Genomic DNA, 23,954 nt, shown 5'->3' on the forward strand with positions numbered 1-23,954 from the left:
CAGACTTGAGGTGGCCTCTTTCCTGGGTGCGAGTTCCTGTCTGGTGGATGCTGAGGTGATGTCACCCCCTGGACTTGGGATGGGCCTCACCAGGCCCCTGGGGCCCTCCTGGAAAACCAGCCGGGAGCCAAGTTGTCTGGCTGTGTGCTGCTTTCTTCTCATTGCTCTTGCCTACTTCTTTGCCTGTTGTTTTGTTTTACTCCGCGAGACTCCAGTCAAGTCTTGTTTAAATGTTATAGCCTGGTCCCAGGAGTGTCAGGGAGAGTCGAGGAAAGCTGTGTCCACACTGGAGTCAGACTTTTAAAGGGGCAGTGCCCCTGAGGGCACCAAGGCAGTGGGAGTGGAGCCTCCATAGATGGGAGTAGGCGCTGTGAGTCTCTGACGCCCCACCCACACGGTGACCTGGAGGGTGTTGGAGAAAAGGCTACTGTGTGTTGCTCAACACCCGCACCCGCCGCAGTCCAACTTGGGAGAGCTGGCAGCTGGCCTGCCCATCAGGGAATCAGGGATGTGGGCACCTGCCCTGCCTCGTGGGGTTCATGTGGCATCTAATGAGGGAGAGAAGATGCAGGAGCACTCCACGCAGCCCGCAGCACCAGGCAGAGGCGAAGCGTTCTTATGAAAAGCTGAGATTTATGGGTCTGAAGGAGAAGCAACATCTGGGAAGGAATTATTGCAATTTACAGGGAGGATGGAGGCCTGTTTATAAGAGCAAAATCTGGAAGCAGCGTCTGATTTTTTTTTAAGCTGGTTTATATTCCAATCATGAACCTATGGTGTGAACATCTTCCAGATGTTCAAAGAAAAATTGTGGAAAATGAGTTGAACCGTGGAGGCAATTTCCTTTTTTGAACAGGGCTTTACTCTTTACTGAGCATCTACTACATGCCAGGTGGGTCCTCCCTGCCGACATCTTCAGTGCTGCTGTGGGTGAGTCGGCTTTGGTAGGTCCAGTTGGCACCTTTGGCTTCTTTTTCTTCATCTTGTGGAAATGCAAGGTTCATCCCGGTTCTGCTTCCAGTGATAGGCGAATCTGTATTAACTGGTAGAGTGAGGGTAGGGGGATATGTGCCAGCATTGAGTGGCAGGGCTGAGTTGACTGAGTTCGAGTTCATTTCATTTTGGGTGGGTCTGCTGTGTATCAAAAAAAAAAAAAAAAAAGATTTTAAGAGGATTTTGGTTTGCAACTTTTTTTCCTGAAACCTTTCATGCTGGGTTTATGGCGGAGTCATGTCATGGCATAACTTAGGATCCAGTCCAACTATGAACACCTCATTTTCTTTATCTTCCCATTCTCCTTGCCCCAAACCATCCAAGGGAACTAGGAGATGGGCCGTTTGGTGCTGTGCTGGCCCAACAGGAAGCCTCCTTGGGTGGCACGTGTGTCCTTATTGTGCTAGTCTCCAGTATTTTGCCTGGAAAGTTTCTGTACTCCAGAGAGTGCAGAAAGAAGTCTCCAGGGAGGAGTTTTCAGGAGGAGAAGGGTGACGGCAGGTGGAGGCCCAGGAACAAAAGCCTGGAATGGGAGGCACAAAATCCAGGCTTCCTGTTCAGGCTCCCTCTTTGACTTGCTGTGTGACTTTGGACAACCTTTTTTTGCCGTGAGCCTCTGTTCCCTCATCTGTAAAATGAGGATTACAAAAGTAATCAACTCATAAATTTGTTAGAACAGGTAAATGAGAAAATAAGAATGGGCTAGGCTTTGTAAACTTCAAGCCTTATGAAAACATTGTTATCTCTCAAATCGGTCAGCCTGGCTTCTGCAGACACTGTCTTTCTTTGAATACAAGCCTACAAAAAGCATGCCAGGAGATGCATCCCTACCAGCTGAAAATAAGTAATGGATCTCATCAGTGGCCAATTGTGGCTCCTTAATGGAATAGGCAATCTCTGCTTTGAGCTGGGTGGACTCTCATGACTTACTCCTTCTTTGCATCTTCACTCTCCCCTTTAAAAAGCAGTGCCTTCCGGACCCCGGCTCATGAACTGTCGTGAACCTGATGGATAAACCTTCTGAGAGTGTTTATTTTTGTGTTGGCAAGAAGCCTGCAGGCTTTGGTGAACCCACAGTTGATATTATTAATGGATGGATGGCCTGTTTTTCTCTCGTCTTAAAAGAAAAAGAATGTGAATGAGCGTTGCCCTTGCAGGACACATTGGGAGCCGGCATTCCTGCCCAGGGTCAGAGGTTTCATGGAGCCCCATACCTGGGCTGACAGGACGGTGGGCTCGGGAGCCGGTTTCCTCCCTACAGTTTACAGCCTCCGGTTCCTTTGCTTTTCTTTTCCAAGGAAGAAAGACTCTTTGTTGCCCAGTTTGCTGAGGGGTGCTGAACTTCTGGGTTCTGGACCCATAATTGGAGAGTGTGGTTACGACCCCGGCAGGGCTGCTTTCTGATGCTGTGTCAAACCGGAGGCTCCCTAATTGGTTTCTCCTCTCTTAAGGCAGTTTCTCTCCCCCCAAAACATGGTGTATTTTATAAAGAAGTAAAAAATCCTGGGGCCCTTGTTCATAATTCTCTTGACCATCAGTTTGGTGCATGTTAGGAACTATCTTTATTTATAGACTTAGAGGTAAAATGGATCTCAAAATTTTTCTCTAGTTTCATTTTGAAGCTCTCCCAGCATTTAACCCAAATAGCCCATTCAAGGGTCTTGCTTTCATATTGGTCTTAATGCCTTGTCAAAGTCAATTAGCGTCTCTTAAGCACCTTGGGAAGCTGAGCGTCCTAAGACCCCTTTCACAAGCAGTGACTGACTACCGACTGTATTTTTAAAAATAAATTAGAGTCCTCTGTCCTTCAGCTTTTACGATTTGTTTTCCTTAAGACTGTAAGCTGCCCTTTGATGAAATTAGTGGAAGGGAAAAGGTCAATTTGGCCAAAAGTGTCATAAATTAAGCCCTGAAGCAGTCTCTTTATCCACCTGGAGATAGAAAACCATACCTACCTCCCTGTGATTTCCTGGGTTCATTCCTGGGATTCATTTTCCCAGGCCATGATCTTTGGAAACATAAGATTTTACAATGTTAACTTGGGAACAAAATTATTACTAAAAATTGGTTTCTAGTAATTTATTTTTAAGTCACTTTTAAATACCATGTGTCTCATTAGAGTGGGACGTGCTTAGGTGCATGGATGTAGCTTATAGCCCTCCCAGGAAGGACAATAATGAATCAAGGATCGATTATACACCACCACGCGATGGGTGTTGTGGACCAGAGATTCCAAAAGGTACTGTCTGTTAAGCCCAGGGACTAACTGCAAGGCGTGGAGGTTGGGTGGGTGGGAAAAGAACAAGAAAGGAAAGACGTGACAAAATAAATAAAATCACTGAGACATAAACTGATGCCGAATGTGAACCGAGAACAGTTAGAAACCCTTTCAAGGGAAGAGTTTCTGGTTGGGGTGGGCAAAGATGTCAGGAAGCAGGTGTGCTTGCCCTGGACTTTGAGCAGGTGATGGCACTACTGAGATGGTGATGCTGAGACAGAGGAAGAGGAGGAGGATGTCACGGGTTCTCTAGTTTTAGCACTTTGGGAGGCCGAAGCAGGCGGACCACAAGGTCAGAAGATCAAGATCATCCTGACCAACATGATGAAACCCTGTCTGTACTAAAAATACAAAAATTAGCCGGGCAGGGCGGCACATGCCTGTAGTCCTAGCCACTTGGGAGGCTGAGGCAGGAGAATTGCTTGAACCCAGGAGGTGGAGGCTGCAGTGAGCCAAGATTGCACCACTGCACTCCAGCCTGGGCAACAGAGTGAGACTCCATCTCAAAAAAAAAAAAAAAAAAAAAAAAAAAAAACCTTGGTGAATCTGACCATTATGTGTCTTGGGGTTGCTCTTCTCGAGTAGCGTCTTTGTGGTATTCTCTGTATTTCCTCAATTTGAATGTTGGCCTGAAAAGAATGGGAAACAGAGGTTCCTAGGAGTTAAAGAACTTACCTGCTGTCACAAAACTGTCAGTGTTAGAATTCTAATTCAGATGTGTCTGATTCCAGGGTCTTGCTTTTAACCCTCTCTGAATATATCCATTGGGGTCTTGAAATAGACATATTTGATTGTGTAATTTGAAGAGAGTTAAGTAAAATGACTATCCACAAAGACGAATAGGCACAGTATAGAGAAACCATCATAGCGCAGTGGCCCTGGGCTGATGATGGGATGAAGGGGATTACTGCCTTTGAGCGTAATGGTCAGGGGAAGGAGCTATTACAGGAATCCAGAGAGAGAGCCTTGTGGAGCTCCTTGTTCCCCAACTAGAGCCATGACCTGCAGGTGAGGGACACCCTGCTCATGAAGACACAGAGAGGGAGGGGAGCAGGGGAACCAACAGCCAACCCCAACCCTGTCCCCAGTCTCCTGCTAGTGCCTGCGTGGGCTGAACCTAACCAGAAGTCAGAGGGTCCAAAACATGAGGGATGCTCTCCGTACAGGTCAGGTGAGGCTCCCAGGGCTCGCCTAGGAGAGGTGGGGAAGAACAGGGTGGGGAAGGTGGAAGGCAGGCCGAGAGGGCCCAACACAAGACACCCAGTACAGTCTATAATAGCCAATGGGTCATTCACTTCCAGACCTTTTCATCAGCACATGAGGAAAAGTCCCAGAGAACTCAGCTGTGCATGTGGTTTATTTTTGTTCAGAACTGTTTCAGTTGTCTCCCCTAGAGGTAGGGACCATAGAGATGGAAGGGCAAGGCCACTGTCGTCAGGACAGGCGTAGACAGCCTGTGCTTCCTTCCCATCAGTGTCCCTCTAGGCTGCAGTCTAGCCTATTCCATATTCATTCGGCACAGCCTGGAAAGGAAGTGGATTAACCCGACATGAACTCTGAGGGTTTTGGCTCCAGAAATTGGGAGCCCCTTCTAAAGATGGTGGCTGGGATCTTTGGGCTCTCAAGTTAGTAGACTTCACAGTGACCTACAGGGCCCTACACAATCAGGATGCTCACTGCTCTGGCTTCACCTCTTACTAGAATCTCCCTCCGCCAGCCACAGTGGCTTCCTTGGTGATCCTGGAACATACCAGCCATGTTCTCACTGGCTGTTCCCTCTGCCTGGAATACTTAGGGCCAGATGCCCACACGACCTACTTCTCATCTTGAAGTGTGTGCTTAAATGTCCTCCACTCACAAGACTGGCCCTGCCCACCCTACTTAAACTTCACCACAGGCCCCCCCACCACATGCACCCTACCCTGCTCCATTTCTTCTCTAATAAATTGCATATACTACCTTCCAAAATATGGTACAATTTTCACTACTATTTAAGTGTATTGTATATTCTATGTTTCCACCCTCTAGAATATGAGCTCCCTGAGGGCAGAAATATTTTTCTCTTTTGTTCACTCATGTATCTCCAGTGCCTTGAACACACTGCCTGACACATAGAGGGAATCAATATTTATTAAATGAATGAATGAATGAATGAGATTCTCAAGCACCTAAAAATGGTTTGACCCCTATCTCCTAGACCTCTCTCTTCACCAGCACTTATCTGCCAAGGATCTTTCCCAGAACGACATCGATCACCAGTATTGCCAATACCTTGTGGTCAAAGTGATCAATTTCTCCTTGTGCTTCACATAGGCTTGGTAGAGGAAATGTACTCGCCACTTTGGTTCTGTGTCAAAATTAAATGGCGACCCTGGCTTATATTGCTTCCCCGCAGAGGTTATTTCTTAGTCGTAAAGAGAACATTCTATCCTTGAGAAAAATAATATTTTTGCCACCTTCAGCTTGAAAATGGCTGTTTGATATGGCTCACGTGCGTCTCTATCAGCGGCCGCAGGAAAAGCTTAGGTTGAGAGGATCTGAGAAAGACTCGTCGCGTTGTCAGAGGGAAGCTGGCCATAAGGCAGAATGAGTTTACAATAACTTATTTACCTGTCCAAATCCTTCATATCACATTAAAGCTTTCCCCTGCTACCCGGGACTCTGGAGTGCTAAGAGGAAAAAGGAAAATCAATTGATAATGATATATTTGGTTTAAAAAAATATTGATTCCCAGGTAATGACAGTCGTGCATTTTGCAGTGGGGGATGCCATTTCCCATCGTGAAGATGGCTTTCTCATAGATTACATTTAAAAGAAGGAACCAGGAGTAGCTCTGCCTCCCCATAATAGCCTCTTTCTCCTAGGTATTAAATCTATAATTTAAAAAAAAAAAATTCTCCCCAGGGAACCTATTCTTTGCCTCCTCGAGGTCTTCTTGCCCATTGTGTGGAAAAAGTAATGATTTGTTTTTGTAATTCTAGAGTTTGTGTCCTTTTCAGTATTAGATTAAAGACTTAAATTTTTTCTTTTTCCCCATTGCTGGAGTTTCTTAGTTTGGATTAGATGGAAGACAATACCATTGTTCTCTCTCTTATTCAGTGTCAATGGCTCAATGGTGGGGATTAGGGCTGTGTGTATTCGGAGGATGGGCGGGGGATGCCTCATGTCTGCCACTCGGAGTACTCTGCTACCCACTTCACCCCATTTTGCATGTGCTGGCAGAGTTTGTGCACAGCCCGTGTGAGATAATCCACAGTATGCAACTCAGCATCGGGGATATCTGAGGCGGAGACTAGCATCCAGTTAATGTGGGGACCACCCAGGATGCTGTAATTCAAAAGACATCTTTTTGCAAAAAAAAAAAAGGAAAAGAAAAATATTAGACCTTTTCCCCACCCCTACTCCACTGTTTTTCTCTCTCTTTCTAGACTATCTGGCTTCCTGGTGATGCTCACGCTTTGCTAAGTGTTGGCGGCCATCAAGGTTTTCGCATCCTGGGGACGAATCCTGAGCTTGCCAGAGACGGGCGGCGCAAGGTAGGTCTCTGCTTAGCTCACCTGGAAATAAGAAAGGCAGCAGACCTGAGCATAGCCAGCTCTCTCCTCTCACGCTAAATGTGTGGGGGAAGGGAAGAAAGTACAGTAGGTCCCCTCGCCCTCTTCCTTAGTGCGATTTTTACCAAGGCGTGTGTGATCAACTGGTACTGGGGCTTAGCTAAGCCATTTTAGCCTCAATCCTCCTAGAATCAACCAAAGAGAATATCTATGACTCTTTTTGCTGTTGTCCAGCCCAGGCTGGAGCACAGTGGCGCAATCTCAGCTCACTGCAACCTCTGCCTCTGGGTTCAAACGATCCTTCCACCTCAGCCTCCCAAGTAGCTGGGACTACAGGCATGTGCTATCACGACTGGCTATCACGTGTGCTATCACAACATGGTTTCGCCATGTTGGCCAGGCTGGTCTCCAACTCCTGACCTCAAGTGATCCACCCACCTCGGCCTCCCAAAGTGCTAGGGTTGCCGGCGTGAGCTACCGTGCCCCATCAGAGAATCTCTGTGATACTTCCTTGCTTACCTGGGTCTTGGCTTTCCCCAGGAGGTTAGATCTAGGGATGGCCAGCAGCTAGATGACCTTTAACCTCCTTAAAAACTGTAATTAAGTTTTATAATTAAGTTTTGGTATTAAAATGTATTATTAAATATCATGAAAATATTGTTTATTCATTATATAGGAATTTTAAAGGATAGTAGCTAAAAGTATATAAATGACTTATAATCCTGTTCCCCAGAGATAACCATTTTAGTGTTTCTTTCCAGGCTTTTTCTTACGCACATACGTAAACAATGCACACAGGCACACACATGCACACAGGATCTGACTGTGGGTACTGTTTGGGGGGCATGTTATTTAGAGTCCATAATGTGTCAAGCCATTTTGTATGTCAGTAAATAGAAATCTATGTCACCATTTTTACAGACTGTCTACTCTGTGGATGTAATAGCATACATGATTCACTTAATGCCCTAATGATGGACATTTAGCATATTTTAAATATTTCACTATTACAAATAACAGCACAACAAACATTGTTGCATATGTATCCGCATAGTCATTTGATTACTTCCTTGGCTTAAATTTTTAGAGTCCTGGCCTAAACTTTTGACTCCAGGTTCTCCAAGCAGGATCAGGCAGCCAGAAATGCGGGGGAACCTGGCCTGCCTTGGGAGGGCACAATCTTGTGAACAGAATCCGCGATCTGGGATCTGCTTTAGCTCCCACCAGGCAGACCAGGAATGTGCCTGCAGAGGCAAGGAGGCCTGGAGCTGGAGTTGACAGTGTTCGCCACATTTCATGCTACTGAAGGGACAGGAGCTGGGCCTGGAATGAAGCAGGCTGGAGGGCAGAGGAGTGGGCTCTCGGATCCAGGACAGTGGAGGCCCAGCTGGCCCAGCTTCATATGTCCTTGTGGGACTTGAGCCTTTAGAAGTACAGGCTGCATCTGCATAACACACAGGGCCTAGTGCTGGGTGAGCACAGGCCATAGCAGCCCCGGGACTGCTGTATTCTCAGCGGCCCACCCTCGTGCCCTCTGACCGGTGGCCTCCTGGCCTGTGCCTAGGACCAAACTCCAGCTTCCCTCTGCAGCAGGGGCAGAGCATCAGACCAGCAAGGCTCCTGCCACATCCAGATTCTCTGCTGGTCAGAGAGCTTTCTCTTTGGACTCAGAGACAGTGAAGTTGGGGATGGCTGTCCCCTGCCAGAACCCTTGCACAGAGAGGAGAAAATATGGCTTTGGAATCTCAGGCTAGGCGTAGCCTTGGTTGTCAGCAGGAAGTGGGAGAATGCTCTGGGCTGTGCCAGGATCAGCCACTGAAGTGGAAGCTTCCCCACCCCGTGACCCCACGGTGCATCCAGCCTGCAGCTGGCATCCTTCTAGCAGCCCAGTGGGGGCAGCCAGAGGAGTGGTGGGTTCCTGACCTAGGGAGCTGGTGGGCTGTTGGCACATGCCCATGGCACCACTGGTGGGCGACAGCTGTCCTTGCTAGCGATATCCCCAGCACTGGGGAATCCTTTGCCTCCAGGCCTCCTGTTGGGTCAGAGAAGGGGAGTTGGAAAACAAGACAGCGAAGCGTCAGTTTGGCAGCCATGGCATCCCCGCTCCTACACGGGGCAAAGAAAAGATTGAGGACGTATTCTTCACAGAAGCCAGCTCTCCTTGGATGCACCTGTGAGTTTGGCGAGAGGGAAGGGAACAGAGACATCCCAGGGCAGTGGGTTTTGGTTTCTTAAATGTTGACTCTTAGTTTGTCTAATCTTCCCTGCTGCTGATGCAGGGTGGCACATGGCCCTTGTTCTCTTGTTCATCCTGAACTCTGGCAATCATGTACTTTAGGATGGGGAGGGACCTTGAGGGCAGTTTCACCAGGCATAGCTGGTAAGATGCACCCTATGTGGGCCTCTATCTCTGTGCCCCCAGACCAGGATCCCCATTGTGAACTTAAGTCTGTCTTCCCTAGCACTTGGCCAGTTCCTGGAGGATGGGAATCATACCTGATCTGTCTCTGTGTTCCGCCCCCTCTGCCACTCATACCAGTACCTGATGAGCTCTCAGTACACAAGTCACTGCGTGCAGCCGGGACTGTGCCTGGGAATGCCCACAACATGCGGCCTGGTGCTGGCTGTGCCCTCCCCTCACATGCAGGGGTCCCGTTGATTTCCAAGATGATAGGAAGGTTCCGAGGCCCCTAGATGGTTCTGTGACCCCTGGGGATCAATGGAAGCAGCTATCAGTTTCCTGTGGAAACTGGGCCAGTTCACAGGGCCCTGTGTAACCTGCTACAAAACAGGCCAGTTCAAGAGCCAAGTTTGGAGGGCTGCGCACTGCTTTTCTGTGGTTTGGCGGAAATCACCCAAATAAGTAAGAAGGCCATACTGGAACCAGCTAGGAGTGAAATCTGATACCTGCACTGCAGGAAAGAGGGGTGGGGGGAGTTGAGCTGAGGACTCAGTTTGCGCAGAGCCCAACGCTGAGCCAAGAATGGCATTAGCAGACACCTCGGGCTCTGGAGGTGGTGAAGGGCAGTGCTGATCGTCACTGGTGCTGGAGCCACCCTGGGCAGCATCCCCTGCCTCCATCATTGAGACCGTCTCAGTACTGTCTGTCCAGGCTGTTTGTCCCACTGCCCTCAGCAAACGAAATGCCCTAGATGCCGCCTGCGTCTTCGGAGGAGGTTGCAAATGTCTCCGGAGCTAACGGCAGTTAGAGAACACCATGCGCCGTGTCCTGGGCTTCCACACCCCCCACCTTCACTTGCCCCAGTCCATCCTGCAGGCGTCCTCTCTGACCACACTCCCCTGACCTCTGCCTGCCTTCCCTCCCTCGTGCCATGGACAGCCTTGCTTCCTGAGCTGTCCCCTTGTCCACTCCCCTCTTGGCCTCCGTGGTGTCCACTTCAAGGAGGGACCTGCAGGCAGACATCTCAGTGCTTCTCTGGCCGACATATACACTCTGCTGCCCCCTTGTCTTCTGACTGTATCTGCTTTTCCTGGCCCACTCTGGGGACCTCTGAAGCCCCTTCTTCAAATAGGTACGTGGGTGCTCACACCCCTGAAAAGGCCATGTGACCACACCCACTAGCTGGGGCCCCAGATCCCTCAACAGAACCTTAGCCGAGCCCTCAGCCCTACACAGGCATCATTTGGGATTCTGGTCCGTTCCCTGCTTGGTGCCCTGCAGCTGCTCCGCACCTTTCCATCAACAGGGCTGCAGACCCCCAGCCTGCGCTGTCCACCTCGGTGTCAGCAAGTGGCCTCTCCTCCTGCTTCCTGTCCGTCTTGCCCATGTGAGTTGCCGTCCTCCAGCTCCACTGCCTCCTCCTGCCAGGAAGGGAAGCTGTTGGTGCCACAAGGCTTTCCTCAGCTCCCTGTATCCCCAGCCCTCCCTCCACTCCCTCTGCTTCAGCTGTTCCCAGGCTTGACTCCCAGATGGCACCTCTGTCCTAAGGTCTGGACCATTTCTCCAGTGGCTCATGCGTAGCAGATCCCTGCTGTTTGATCGACATATCAGACTCCACCTGTCCAAGACAAAGCTGCTTCCTTGCTCTCCAAGGAAGCCTTGTACTCAGACTGTCTCAGCCCTCCTCCCTCCCTTAGCCGTGCATCTCCTCCTTTGCCTTAGGCTGCTCACTTTCCTTCTTGGACCCTGAGCTCACTGAGGACAGGGACCATCCTCTTTTCTCTGCAAGCCCGGCACAGGGCCCTGTTCATGCATATCTCTTGGGATTAGATTATTTTACTCAGTTCAGAGATTACAGAACCACCAACAGTGTGTCCTCATAGGCAGCGTGGTGGCAGGGAACCTGGGATTGGAGGCAAGCTCTGGATTCTAGTCCCAAATCCACACTAACTCTGGGAAAGCCCTATAGAACCTTCTGAGCCTCAGTCTTCTCAGCTGTAAAATGAGAATAACCCCGGCCTTCCCATCTCTCAGGACCTTGAAAAGTGACAAGGGAGGAACGGTGCCACCAGGGCCAGCAGTTCTCAGCCCTTGGTGCACATTGGAATCCCCCGGAGAGCTTTAAGAATTACAGATGGCCCGGGCACGGTGGCTCACGCCTGTAATCCCAGCACTTTGGGAGGCCAAGGCGGGTGGATCACTTGAGGCCAGGAGTTCAAGACCAGCCTGGCCAACATGGTGAAACCCCATCTCTACTATAAATACAAAAATTAGCTGGGCATGGTGGCACATGCCTGTAGTCCCAGGTACTCGGGAGGCTGAGGCAGGAGAATCGCTTGAAACTGGGAGGCGGAGGCTGCAGTGAGCTGAGATCGCTCCACTGCACCACTTCAGCCTAGATGACAGAGGAAGAGTCTGTCTCAAAAACAAACAAACAAACAAACAAACAAACAAAAAAAACTACAGATGCCTGGGTCCTTCCCCCAGATATTCTAATTGCTCTCATGAGGATATCAGTGTGTTTTAAAACTTTAACCACTACTTTCAACTCGTAGGTGTTATTACCAAGTTCCTGAATTCTGTGGCTTGAGGAACTGAGATGGGAGTTATAAAGATTTGGCAAAACAATATTTCTGGATGATGTGTAATTTGTCTCGTCTTTCAGATCCTTTAAAATCTACCCCCTGGATCAAGCCATGCAAAAGCTGCGTACCTTGGCTATGTTGTACTGTGTTCATCTTACCCCACCCAGAATGCTTTTACATGAACTCTCTGGGCTGTTAGAATATCTGCTGCCCTCCAGGTCACAACAATGCACCCTCATTTAGGATTCTATGGCAGTTGATGTTTATCCTGTCGCTTGTGACTCCTTTGCTAGGACCCTTGGGAGAGGTGTCTCTGATTTCACCACAGACATATTCTTCTCTCGAGCCACCGTCACGCGATCTCCTGGACCCACAAATCACATTGTAACAGATTTGCCTCTTCCAAGCTCTCGAAACAGTAACTCTCAACTCTGGCTGCATATGACAGCACCCAGGGAGATTTTTTAAATTTGGCCGGGCGCGGTGGCTCACGCTTGTAATCCCAGCATTTTGGGAGGCCGAGGCGGGCGGATCACGGGGTCAGGAGATCGAGACCACGGTGAAACCCCGTCTCTACTAAAAATACAAAAAAATTAGCCGGGAGTGGTGGCAGGCGCCTATAGTCCCAGCTACTCGGAGAGGCTGAGGCAGGAGAATGGCGTGAACCCGGGAGGCAGAGCTTGCAGTGAGCCGAGATTGCGCCACTGCACTCCAGCCTGGGCGACAGAGCGAGACTCCGTCTCAAAAAAAAAAAAAAAATTCTCATACCCAGGCTACATACCAGATCCGTGAGATCACAGTCAGTCTCTGGGAGGTGGATCCAGGCATCTGGATTTTTGTAAAGCTCCCCAGGTGGTTCTGATGGGTGGCCAAGGTCAGAAGCACCGCCAGGCCTGGAGGCAGATTTGTGGCCCACCTGTAGCCTGTGTATGGCACTTTCTAAATATGGTTTCATGTAGGCAACATTCCCTCCTCCGTTTCCTGCTTCTACACTTGTGATTCTCTCTCCTACTTTTGATTTATGGTGTCTTAATGTATCCTTTTAAGTCCCCTGCAATCCTTTCTGGAACTTAGCAAAGTGAAAACAAGTAGAGTAGAAAGGTTCCCACTTTTCTCTGGCTGAGACCTAGGCACAGCTCCCACCCCAGTCAGGCCTCCCTGGAAAGAGGGTAGGAGCCTCCTGTTTCACCAGCCACAGTAGCTGGTCAGCAGCCTCGTTCTGTAACCCCACAATGGGGAATTGTAGCTAGTTCTGCCAAGAGCCCTCCAAGATCCCGTAGAAGAGGCTGGTTTGGGCTGAGAGCAGTGGCTTACGCCTGTAATCCCAGCATTTTGGGAGGCCGAGGCAGGCAGATCATCTGAGGTCAGGAGTTCGAGACCAGCCTGACCGACATGGCAAAACCCTGTCTCTACTAGAAAATACAAAAATCAGCCAGGCGTAGTGGCACATTCCTGTAATCCCAGCTGTTCAGGAGGCTGAGGCAGGAGAATTGCTTGAACCCGGGGGGCAGAGGTTGCAGTGAGCTGAGATCACACTACTGCACTGCAACCTGGGTGACAGGTTAAAAAAAAAAAAAAAAGAAGAGGCTGGTTTGGTTCACAGCATCTGAGTGCTGAGACTGGGCTGGGGGGAGATCAGAGATGGCTAACAATGGCCACCAAAGCACCACCCAGTTCAGGATTGTGGAAGGCCATGCCCCCCTTTTCCGTCTTCCTTGTCCGCTCCATTCAGTCCCACGCTAAACAGTGGGCGGAGATTGTCGGCAAAAGGCTGGAGATGCCCAGGGATGGACTCTTTCCCCAGTCCTGGAAGCCAGGGAGCTGAGGATAGCATGCACGTGGGCAGTTTCTCTTAGTGAATGGCGGGTGAGATGGAGGGGTGCACAGCCGTCCAGTCTAGCTGCAGAACTTTGTTTGGCACCTGGGCTAGAAATAGCTTCTCCACAAACCTCAGAGTTTATTTTTACGGCAAAATTTGATTTTCTAAGCAGCCTGTCTCCTTGCTTACCTCGCACCTGTTCCGGTGGCTGCGGCTGCCGGGAGCAGTGGTGAGTTTGTGTCCTCCGTGAGGGCACCTGGCCAAGGAGACACGGGTGCTGACCCCCAGCCTGTGCTCTGGGAGTGTTGCTGTGCCCTTGAGAGTTCGGAGGGAGGAGTGCCTCTTTCTAACTTGCACAAAAACACCCATCAGGGGAGAGCAACATGTGTGCATCCTGCTCAGGGAAAGCACTGTGTGTGCATACACTGAGTGACCATGCTCTGAAATTGATGGACTTCTGTCCTGTAGGAATGATCTCATTTACTCAGAGGCCACTCGGAAAGACTTTTAAGCTTTTGTCTTCTAATCATAAATTTCTCCTCTCTCCCTCCAACTCCACCCGTCTCTCTCTCTCTCTTACAACGGGACAAATAGTGCCAGGAGTACTGGAGACTATAGGATGAATACCCAGTACATGGTGAAACAAAAGAGTGTTGCAACACTCACTCATTCATTCATTCATTCATTCATTCATCACTTACTGGTAGTCACATTATACATTGTCCTAGGTCTGGGATCCAGAGAGGTCAGACGAAAGCCCTGCCTGCAAGGAGCTCTCAGTCCGGTGGGGCAGCAAGTACATACAAATTCTTACGTGATTAATGCAATCAATTCTTATGTGGCAAATATATGATAAATGCAGCAAGAAGAATGTATACCAAGTGCTATGGAAGAGCAACTCATTTACTCAACTTAGTGAGCATCTACTATAATGCTAGGCATTGTTGTAGGCACTGGGGGTATCACAGTGACCATATGGGACAAAAACCCCTGACCCAGAGCACACACTTGAGGGGGTGAGAATACTCAGCAACTGGCTTAGTTTGATCAAAACCACAGGCTTCAAAGAAGAGGTGACTTAAAGCTGGAAATCGAAATCTATGCATTTATATGTGTGTGTGCAGGGAACACTAGGCAATGGGAACAGCTTGTGTAAAAGCCTGAAGATATAAAAAGACCAAAGATACCAGAGCAAAAATGCTAAGGGAAACCTAAGAATTGGGAGACACAGCCTTGAATGCCATGCTAACCCTCCCAAGGTCACTGTCTCATATAATGGGGATGTAGCTGAAAGCTCACAGGGCATTGGCCAGAGCCGCCCTCACAGCTAGGTTCCACGTGGACTCCCCGACCCCAAAACAGAGACTCCTTGGCAACTGCCACTCCAACTCCAATTTGTTGGAACCTCTAAGGCTAAAGATAGATGATTTATGTTACCTCCTCCTGTGACCCAGTGCTTTTAGGTTGCAAAGTGTTTTCACAGCTTCCTCTCCTGGATCATGAGAGGGACTCTAGGAGGTAGACAAAAAGGGGTTCTTGTTGCCATTTATTGTACCAAGGAGCAAACCAAAGCCCAGAGAGGTCTAGTATCTTGCTCAAGGTCACACAGCCCATCAAGGCAGAGCAGAAACAAGAGACCCTGGCTCCTGGTTCCTAACGCAACCCAGGTGCCCTTTCTTGTTCCCATGTCAGCTGCCACTCCTTATTTTGAAGCCTAAAAAGCTCTGAGCAAGTATCAATCACATGCCTGCCTGCCTCCCACGACCATTAGTGCAGCACATACGACGTGTCAAGCCAGGCATGGACCATCTGCTGGGCTGCAATGTGGTCCCAACCCCCACTCAGGAAGAGAACTGAAGGAGTCACGTATGGGCTGCCCTTCTTCCCACCCACCATGACCCAAGAGGCCTAAAGACCATGAGTCAACCAGACCCAGGCTGTCACCCTCCTGAGCCAAGTGGAACAGGACACAGAATGACCGTCGCAGGCTGGAGACCCCTCCACTTGCTCCTAGACCACCTGGAGGTCATTCATGACAGCCACCAATACCTATTTTCACCCTTTCTTGTAAGCAGGCTGGATGTGAAGAGAATGGGGAGATTTCAGCCTCACGCACAGAGCCTGAGCTCACCTGTGGAAGACAGACGTAGCCTAGCAGTCCTCACGGGCCACCCTTGATGTGTAGCAACTCATTTAGATAAAAGCATCTGGCTGGTAAGGTAGCAGCAACAGCAAAAAATCATTAGAAGCACATTTCTGCTTTTACAAAGTAACCTAGTAACAGCACAGGAGGCAACAATTAACCCCGCACTCCCTTCTCTAGGTACACAGGCAGGTGCTGAAAGTGGAAAACGGAAGTCAGAACACAGAGACGTTCTGTCCAGGCCCTTCCGGGATCAGCACTCTGGGATGTGGGATGGCCCCGCCAGCCAGAGAGCCACGCCCCTGCCATTAGCACAGGGAGGAGGTGTCCTCCCTCTCCATCTCAGAGTAAACAGTGTGATTATTTATTTAGCACCAGTTCAAGGCTTTCTGAAATGCATTCGCGGTGCTCTGCCATCTTGCGCAGGTCCTCCCTGAACTACAACTGCTGCCTCTATGGATCAGATAAAGGAAATCTGGCCTGCAGCAGTCTCTGCTGGGCTCTTGCTCCCATCTCTGCAGACTCCTGTACTCCCTGACCTACCTGAGTGTTCATATCCCACCTTGGGGTACTTGGTCCTGCTGAGCGAGTCTCCCAGAAGCGCCTCTCCCATCCCTGCCTATCTCCTGGCAAAGAGCTCCAGGGCCGCCCCCAAGGGAATTCTCTCTCCTCTGATGCCATTATACAATTTCTCTCCCTGGCACCCTTGTAGTACTTGCTGCTTCCTGGTTCCAGTGTGGTCCTGTCACCGCCCAGTATGCTCAAGGCTCATTCCCACCCCCAGTACTGAGGGCAGCCTGCAGAGCCAAACACCCTACACATGCTGAAAAGGAATTGATGAATGGAAAAAGTCAGTTCCCACGGCCTCTGGCTGTGCTCCTGGCCCCTCAGCCCCACGTCCTCAGATCACAGAACCCTCTCGGGAGACTACCGGGAGTTCCTTGATGGCAGGGACTGCCTCAGTCAGTGTGTCTCAGTCACAAAGCCTGGCACAAAGAAGACTCTGAAATGTTTCTGAGATAAATGAATGATCTAAAGTGGCTTGTTTAACCTATCTAAATTGTGTGTGGAAGGAGCCAGCCACACCCATCAAGGCAGCTAGCAGCTGCCCATGTTAGGGCAGAGGGTGACGCACTGACCCTGCCCTCCCAAGGCCACCGCCCCTGGGGACATGGTGCACCCAGCCAGAGCTCTCCTTGCCACTGTTCCAAGCATAGTCCATGGCCCAGGAGGAAGCTAGGCCTCCCAGATCTTGCTAGAACCCAAGCTCTCAGTATGCTCATCATTGCATTCAAGCCATGTTTAGAAAGGTTATGTTCCATATTCAGAGGGTCCTCACGGCCTTTGTTCATTCATTCAGGCAACAGCAAGCAGCAGAAAGTAATGGTCACAAGCACAGCTGCTAGACTGCCTTGGTCCTAATCCTAGCCCTGTCCCTTTCCAGCTGTGCAACCTCTGGGCACAGTCCTTAACCTCCCTGTGCCTCAGTTTCTTCATGTGCAAAATACAGATTTTCATAAAATTATCTGGTGGTTGTAAGGACTAAATGAGTTAACATAATAAAGTGCCTAGAATAGTGCGTAAGACATGTACGAGGCTTTGCTCTTATTCTAAAAGACTAGGACCCTGGCTGAGACATGGACTTAATTCACACCTTCTTTGAGACCAAATGCACCTTCAAGGAAGGTGTTGGCGCGCCCACCTCCCACCCTCACCTGTCAGTCATCCTGCAGCCTTCGCTTGCTGAATGCATCCAGTCGCAGGGGATGTCTGTCTGCTCCCAGAGAGGTGGCCCTCCGCGACCCACAAGATCCCAGAGAGCCACTGGGCTGCATCCTGTTCCAGTTCTCCATAGGCCACAGCAGAGGGTCCTGGGGCCCCTCCCACTTACTTCTGGTAGGGAATCTCCAAGCACCTATCACAGCCCCATTTCATTTAGCCCCTCACCCCATGAAGAGGATCTGACCTCCTGCTCGGCACAGAGTGTCCAGCAGCCCAAACCTGGACAGTGATGAATGGGCCATCAGAGACGCTGGGGCTTATCCCTCCCACGATTGCCACTGACAGGCTTTGAGACCCAAAAGCATGTCCATGCCCCTCTTTGGATCTTGTTGTTTTTATCTGCATCATGAGGGGACTGGATTTATGATTGATCCCCAAGGACCAGTCAGGCTGTGTCCCTAGAAGTGACGCTCTGGATGGGGCCATGTGGGGGCTTCTGGGACTCCACCACAACTAGCACTGTGGCCTCAGAAGTTATGTCAGCATGTCCTTGGGGCATCTGTCATTAACAGTTATGAAGTCATTATCTGGTAAATAATTCATAACCCAAGAGATGGGATAAGCTGCCAATAAACAATAATCCATTTAGAATGAGGCTTGATGAGGGCGAGCATAGCTGCAGAAGTGCAGCCACCTCCTGGAGGGCAGCTCCCTGCTCACCTCTGGTGTCAACAGGGCCCATCCTTAGGGCCCTGCTCAGGCTACACCTCCTCCCCGAAGCCCTCCCTCACCACTCCTGACCAAAGGCATCACCCCTCCCCTGAGCTCAGGCATGACTGAGTCTGTGAACCCAGTGAGTGCTGGCCAAGTGCCCAAGGCTGTGCTAAGCAACTTGGATGCACTTTCTCCTGGAATCCTCCCAGTGGCCTTAGGGCTGTAGCTACTGTTGTTATCTCCTGTACCGAGAAGTAAACTGAGGTTTAGAGACTAAATAACTTACCCAAGGTCACTGAACTAGAAAACCCAGGTCTGGAGTTCACATCTGTATGATGTGAGAGCTCTCACTCTTAGCCAGGGTGTCCCACTCCCTCGTGCGAGCAGCTGTACCTCTTGTCATTTGTCCAGGCTTTATTTCTGTGTGACCTTTGTCTCTCCAGCAAGACTGTGAACCCTAGATGTGTCCCAGGAGGTGCTTCCCGGAGGCCATAGAGCAGAGCATCTCCTTGCTGGCTGGCTACTTAATGTTGTAGTGAGGCTTCTAGTGGTGTTTGGAGGCCAAACCAAGGACGCTGGAGAGAGGGGCAGGAGGGGACATCTTCTGCACATGCTACCTGAATTTCCATCTTCTAATAGGCCTATTGCATTTTTCCTGCCCGAGGGACACTTTGCAGCCTCTGACTATACCCCCTGGAAGTACTCCGTCCTGGGGAAGAAGTTCTTTGCTCAGATGCCGGGAACCCTGGCTGCGTGGGTTGGTCATTAGGACTGGGTTAGCTCTGCCAAGAGCTCCTCCTCTCCTGCCATGCCATCACCTGCCAGCAAGGCCAGCAGCCCACCCTGCATCATCTTGCAGGACCTGCCCCCAGTGCCCCAGGCTAGAAGGGGTCCTCAGGGGTGTCCCACTCCCCCTGCTAAAAGGCTCCATTCTTTTTTCTCCTGGGTAGGGGCACTGCAGACATTGTTGGCCCCTGTATTATAACCAGCCTTTCAAGGCCCATAGTCATGAAAGTCCCTGTTTTTTCTTCTCAGGGAAACAGAACTGCCCTGAGTTGCAAGTGTCAAGGAACAGGGTGGAGTTTCTAGATGCTGAGCCCGTAATTGTCACACATCTGGAATGTTGCACAAACCTCTGCAGCCGGGCCATGTGGTGGGAGGAACCACAGTGGCTGGGTGCATGCTCATTCCTCAATAACCACAGTAACCAGCCTGAGGGGAGGCCCCTTCTAGCCTTTTAACCTCCTGCGGCCAGCGACGTGGTCAGGACTGGCAGATGCGTGGCAAGACAATGGGCCACTTGCTGCTTTCTAACAGCTTGAAACAGCTGGAATCTTCCCATCTCTTTTGAACAGAATTGCCTCACGGGAGGCGCTGGCCCCATCTTATTTGTCAGGCAGGCTTCGCAATGACACACCTCCTGCCCCTGGCCTGAGCTCCTTGCTTTCAGGATTGGGGAAAGATTCCACCACCGGGCGCCCCTGGCCTTTTGTTGACAATCTCCATCTGCTATTCAGCGTGGAGCTGAGGAATAGACATGGAAGGCAGAGGGGGGGGCCCAGCTACTGCCAGCCTGGACTGGATGATGCTCTGGCAGCCGTCTCTGGGCGTCCCCCGTCTCCCGCTCAGTCTCGTCTCAGCACTCAGATGCTGGGAACCAGACCAGCCTCTTCTATGGGGCCTTGGAGGGCTCTTGGCAGAACTGGTTACAATTCCCCATTGCGGGATTACAGAATGAGACCGTGACCCAGCTCCTGTGTCTGGGGAAGGGGAGGCCTGATAGGTGGGAGCTGTGCCCAGGTCCCAGCCAGAGAAAAGCAGGAAGGTTTTCTATTTTCTCTATTCTACTTGTTTTCACCTCATTGAGTTCCAGGAAGAATGGTAGGGGACTTAAAAGGACACATTAAGACATCATAAATCAAAAGGAGGAGACAGAATCACAAGTGTAGGAGCAGGAAGTGTCGCCTACACAAAACCATATCTAGAAAGTCCCACAGATGGGCCACAAGTGGGCCACACATTTTCCTCCAGCCTTGGCAGTGCCTCTGACCTTGGCTGTTCATTGGAATTGCCTGGGCATTCTGGTGACTAATGCAAAGCCATCTACCTCTTGCTTACCGCCAAAGAAGAAAGGACCACATCCCAAATCTGTATTAAGGGTCTTGCTTTTATTCTCGGACTTGGCCGGTCCCAGGGAGGTTGGGATGCTCTCGCTTCTGGGGTGGCTACTACAGCCCATCAGGACAGGACTTTGCATGCCTTGGTTGTGGACAGATTGACAGAAAATAAAAGTATTATTTAGAGAAGGGAGGGGTAGTTTCCAACCCCGGCAATAAAGGAATGAGAGAAACTGGCGTTTATCACAAAGCAGAGAACATGGAGTTTCCGTGGGCCCCAACAATCCGACATCCCCGAGGAAGGATGGGTCTGTGACTGTGGGTCCACTTGGAAGGTGCCCTCCTATTCCCCAGCGGGGTGCTGAGTGATGTGCTAGGAGGAAGGGCCTACCCGCAAGGCTGGCTTGTCCTTCTACAGAAAGCCCTGGGGATGGATTGTCTCTGACACTAAAGCCTCTTCCCAAAGGTCTCCAGGGAAAGAAATTCCATCAGCTTCCAGAGTCCCTATTCCGGTGGCTCCTGCAGGCTTTTCTTCTATCTGACCTGAATCTCCCTTGCTGCAATTTAAGCCCATTTTCCCTTGTTTTGTTTTGAGTGAAAATGGAGAAGAGCTTGTCCCCAGCCGCCTCCGAAAGCAGGGTGAGTCAGAAGTCCTTGCGTACCTTCTGCCACGCTGAAGCATTCTCAGAAACCTGCGCTGTTGAATCTGTCCTCGTGAAAGCCTCCCAAGAGAACCAGCTTCGCATTAATGCATGAGACAAGGCTCCACTCTGGGATGGGGGCATGGTGGTGGCAGGGCCCCTCCTGCAGGGACAGCACTAGATGGCCCCTAGTGAATGGGCCTGGCCCCTGCAGCAGCTGGGGAGAGGGGCATGTGAACGGATCAGCATCTCACAGTGAAACGTGCATGCGTGGAGTCTGGTCAAGGAGCTGGGTTGGGGGGGGTGTCCACATCAGGTCCTAAGCGAGAGGAGGAGGTGGCTGAGGAAAGAGGAAGGCCTCTCAGGCGGGTACCAGGAGACTCCTTGTCCACTCTAGGTTCCACATTTGCGTTTGAAAAAACAGTCTTTTTATTTATACTCCCCTCGCTCTAGTGTTGGCAATGGATTGTTTCCCCGCCTGCCTCGGCTGATGTTGAATGGAAAGATCATTCACTTATTTCATGAGTGCGCACTGGGGGAGCCTCTGTGGGCGAGGATGTGCGTGCAGGCGCATACATTCTCTGGAGGATTCTTTTGGCCTCTTGATCTCCCAGACCACTAGGTTTCTGTCTTGTTTTTGTGCCTTTTTACTTCTGGGAACAAAAAACCCCCACTTGTTTCTGCTAAAGATAAGCTATTTTGTAGGCCATTGAAGCCAATTCCTGGAAGAGTTGGGTTGGTGGTTAAAAAAAAAAAAATCTGATTGGAAAGCAGTAGATCACAGCAGCTAAGTGACTGAGTTTAAAAAGCAATGATGCTGAGTGGTCCTGACAACGCTCGGACAGCACACAGTGAATACAAGAGAAGAATTTTTATTTTTCCTAGGCCAGTGGAATTAAAACCTTCCTACTCCGCAGGATAAATGGAGAGAAACCGAATCTCTTTTTCCTAAGCAGTTATCTAAGTGTGATACTTAGATGTGAGCAAGGTAATTAGGCTTTATTTTTTCCGTTGCTTGGTCAAAAGCCCCCTTCTCAAACTACTTGGCTCCAATACCATGAGGGGAAAAAACCCACCTACATTGATTGGATTTAAATAATGGAATTGCCATTAATATCTTCCATAAAAGATGATTGATTTCTGACTTTGGATTTATGGAAAGTTGGGGCTTGTAAAAGTAAACAGAGTGGCAGTCATTCAGTATTAATGCTGGTTCATACCCCTCCCTCCTCAGAGCTGGTTAAATGGATGGCTCCCAACCTAAACTCCCCCATGCCAGCTGCTAGGTCACAGGGATCTCTGGAGGGTGTAACGGGCAGCCCTGGGCCCATCCAGTTGCCAGCTGTGCTGGCGCAGGAGTCTGGGCTGAACCCTAGCCCTCTCTCCTTCTTTACATCAGATCTTTTTTTACCTAATATGATTTTTTTTTAATTTTACTTTAAGTTCTGGGATGCATGTGCAGAACATGCAGGTTTGTTACATAGGTATACATGTGCCATGGTGGTTTGCTGCACCTATCAACCCATCATCTAGGTTTTAAGCCCTGCATGCATTAGGTATATGTCCTAATGCTCTCCCTCCCCTTTCCGCCAACTATATGTCAGATTCTAGTATGAAACTCAGTGCTCCAGCCCCTAGGGGCATCAGCAGCTTCCACCTGTGCTCTGTGGAAGCTCACTGCCCCTCATAGGATGGAGGACCACTGATGACCCGGAGAGGCCCTCTGCAGGTGGGTGGGTATGTGAATGATACAGCCTCTGAGCTCTGCTCTCCTACGCCTGGGAGCTCAGATGGACTGGCCTTTAGTACAGGGACCTGCACGAATGTGGTCTGGTGGTTCAGTATGAGTTCCTGTAGTGATGCTTTTCTCCTGCTTGGGAAAAGGCAGAGGGAAGGCCTAGGCACACCAGCAAACCAGTGGCAGGGCCCTATGTGACTTCAGGTGCCAGGTTGGCTGAGGGGTATGAATCAGGTCTCAGGGCTTATAGCTCCCATGCATGCAAGCCTTCCCCTGCTGGGCCAGCAGCTCTGCTCCTGCTCCTCTTGCCCTCAGGTAGCTGCCCCTTTCATCCTTGTCCCAGCAGTGGGAATTCCATATCACTGTCTTCCAGCCCTCCAGGTACTACTGATCTCCTGTTCCTCAGCTCTATGCTGGAGCCACCCAGATCCATCCCTAGGGATTGGTCCTGTTGGCATGGCTGTCCACTGCCCCTCCCTCCAGATGCCGCTCAGGTGCCATGCGACCTCGCTGAACTCCATGTTTCCTCAAGCTACCTCCTCCTCCCATGTCCCCCACCTCTGGAAATGGCAACACCATCTGCCCAGTCCCCTAGTTAGAAACCTGAGAGTGCATCTCGCCTCCACGTACTACAGGCTCTCAGCTCTGCCTCCTAACCATCCCTCCCACCTGTCCTTCCCCTCCATCCCCACTGCTCTTGACTTCCTTCAGCAGACCCTCAACAACTGGCACCTGAGCAGCCACAATGGGCTCCCTGCCTCCACCTTTTTCCCTCCAGTTCCTCTGATATACTGGCCCCAGTGGGAACTCTAGGATGCAGATCACATGTCCAGCCTCCCCAGACCCTGGAGGCCGAGTTCCAGACACCTGTGCTGAAAGCACAGCACCCACGATCACACTCTGAGACCTCGTGCCACTGTGCCTCTTCCACATGGTCTCCTCCACCTGGGATGCTATTCCCATGGCCCTCTCTGGACTGGCCCCCTTGACCTCCTCCCAAGGCTGAACTAACCATTCCTCCTTGCACACTGTTCATGCCTCTAGTGCAGAAGAGGAAATTAACCTGTGAGGGCCTTATCTGTTAGACCTGTTTGGGGCTGCTGGTCTTGTTCACCCCGCCTTCTAAAAACCCCTGCACCCACCCCCAGCCCTTGCTGTTTGATAGCAGTCACGTGGCCCACCCTCCAGCCACAGCTTACTGGACGAGGGGCAGATACCTGGCTTCAGGCCACTCTTCCATTGGCTGGCA

The 23,954-nt window shown here is 50.4% G+C and overlaps 1 protein-coding gene across 1 annotated transcript in view; it reads left to right on the forward strand.

Annotated features, from left to right (window-relative positions):
- Positions 1 to 23,954, forward strand: part of KLHL29 (kelch like family member 29) — a 325,784-nt gene that overhangs the window by 78,809 nt on the left and 223,021 nt on the right. The window contains exon 2 of the mRNA XM_032172350.2: positions 6,700 to 6,807. The gene's annotated coding sequence lies outside the window, so the exon portion shown is untranslated. The remainder of the gene's footprint in view (positions 1 to 6,699; positions 6,808 to 23,954) is intronic.

The sequence above is a fragment of the Hylobates moloch genome, unplaced genomic scaffold (assembly GCF_009828535.3).
Source record: "Hylobates moloch isolate HMO894 unplaced genomic scaffold, HMol_V3 SCAFFOLD_13, whole genome shotgun sequence".
NCBI classification, from domain to species: domain Eukaryota; kingdom Metazoa; phylum Chordata; class Mammalia; order Primates; family Hylobatidae; genus Hylobates; species Hylobates moloch.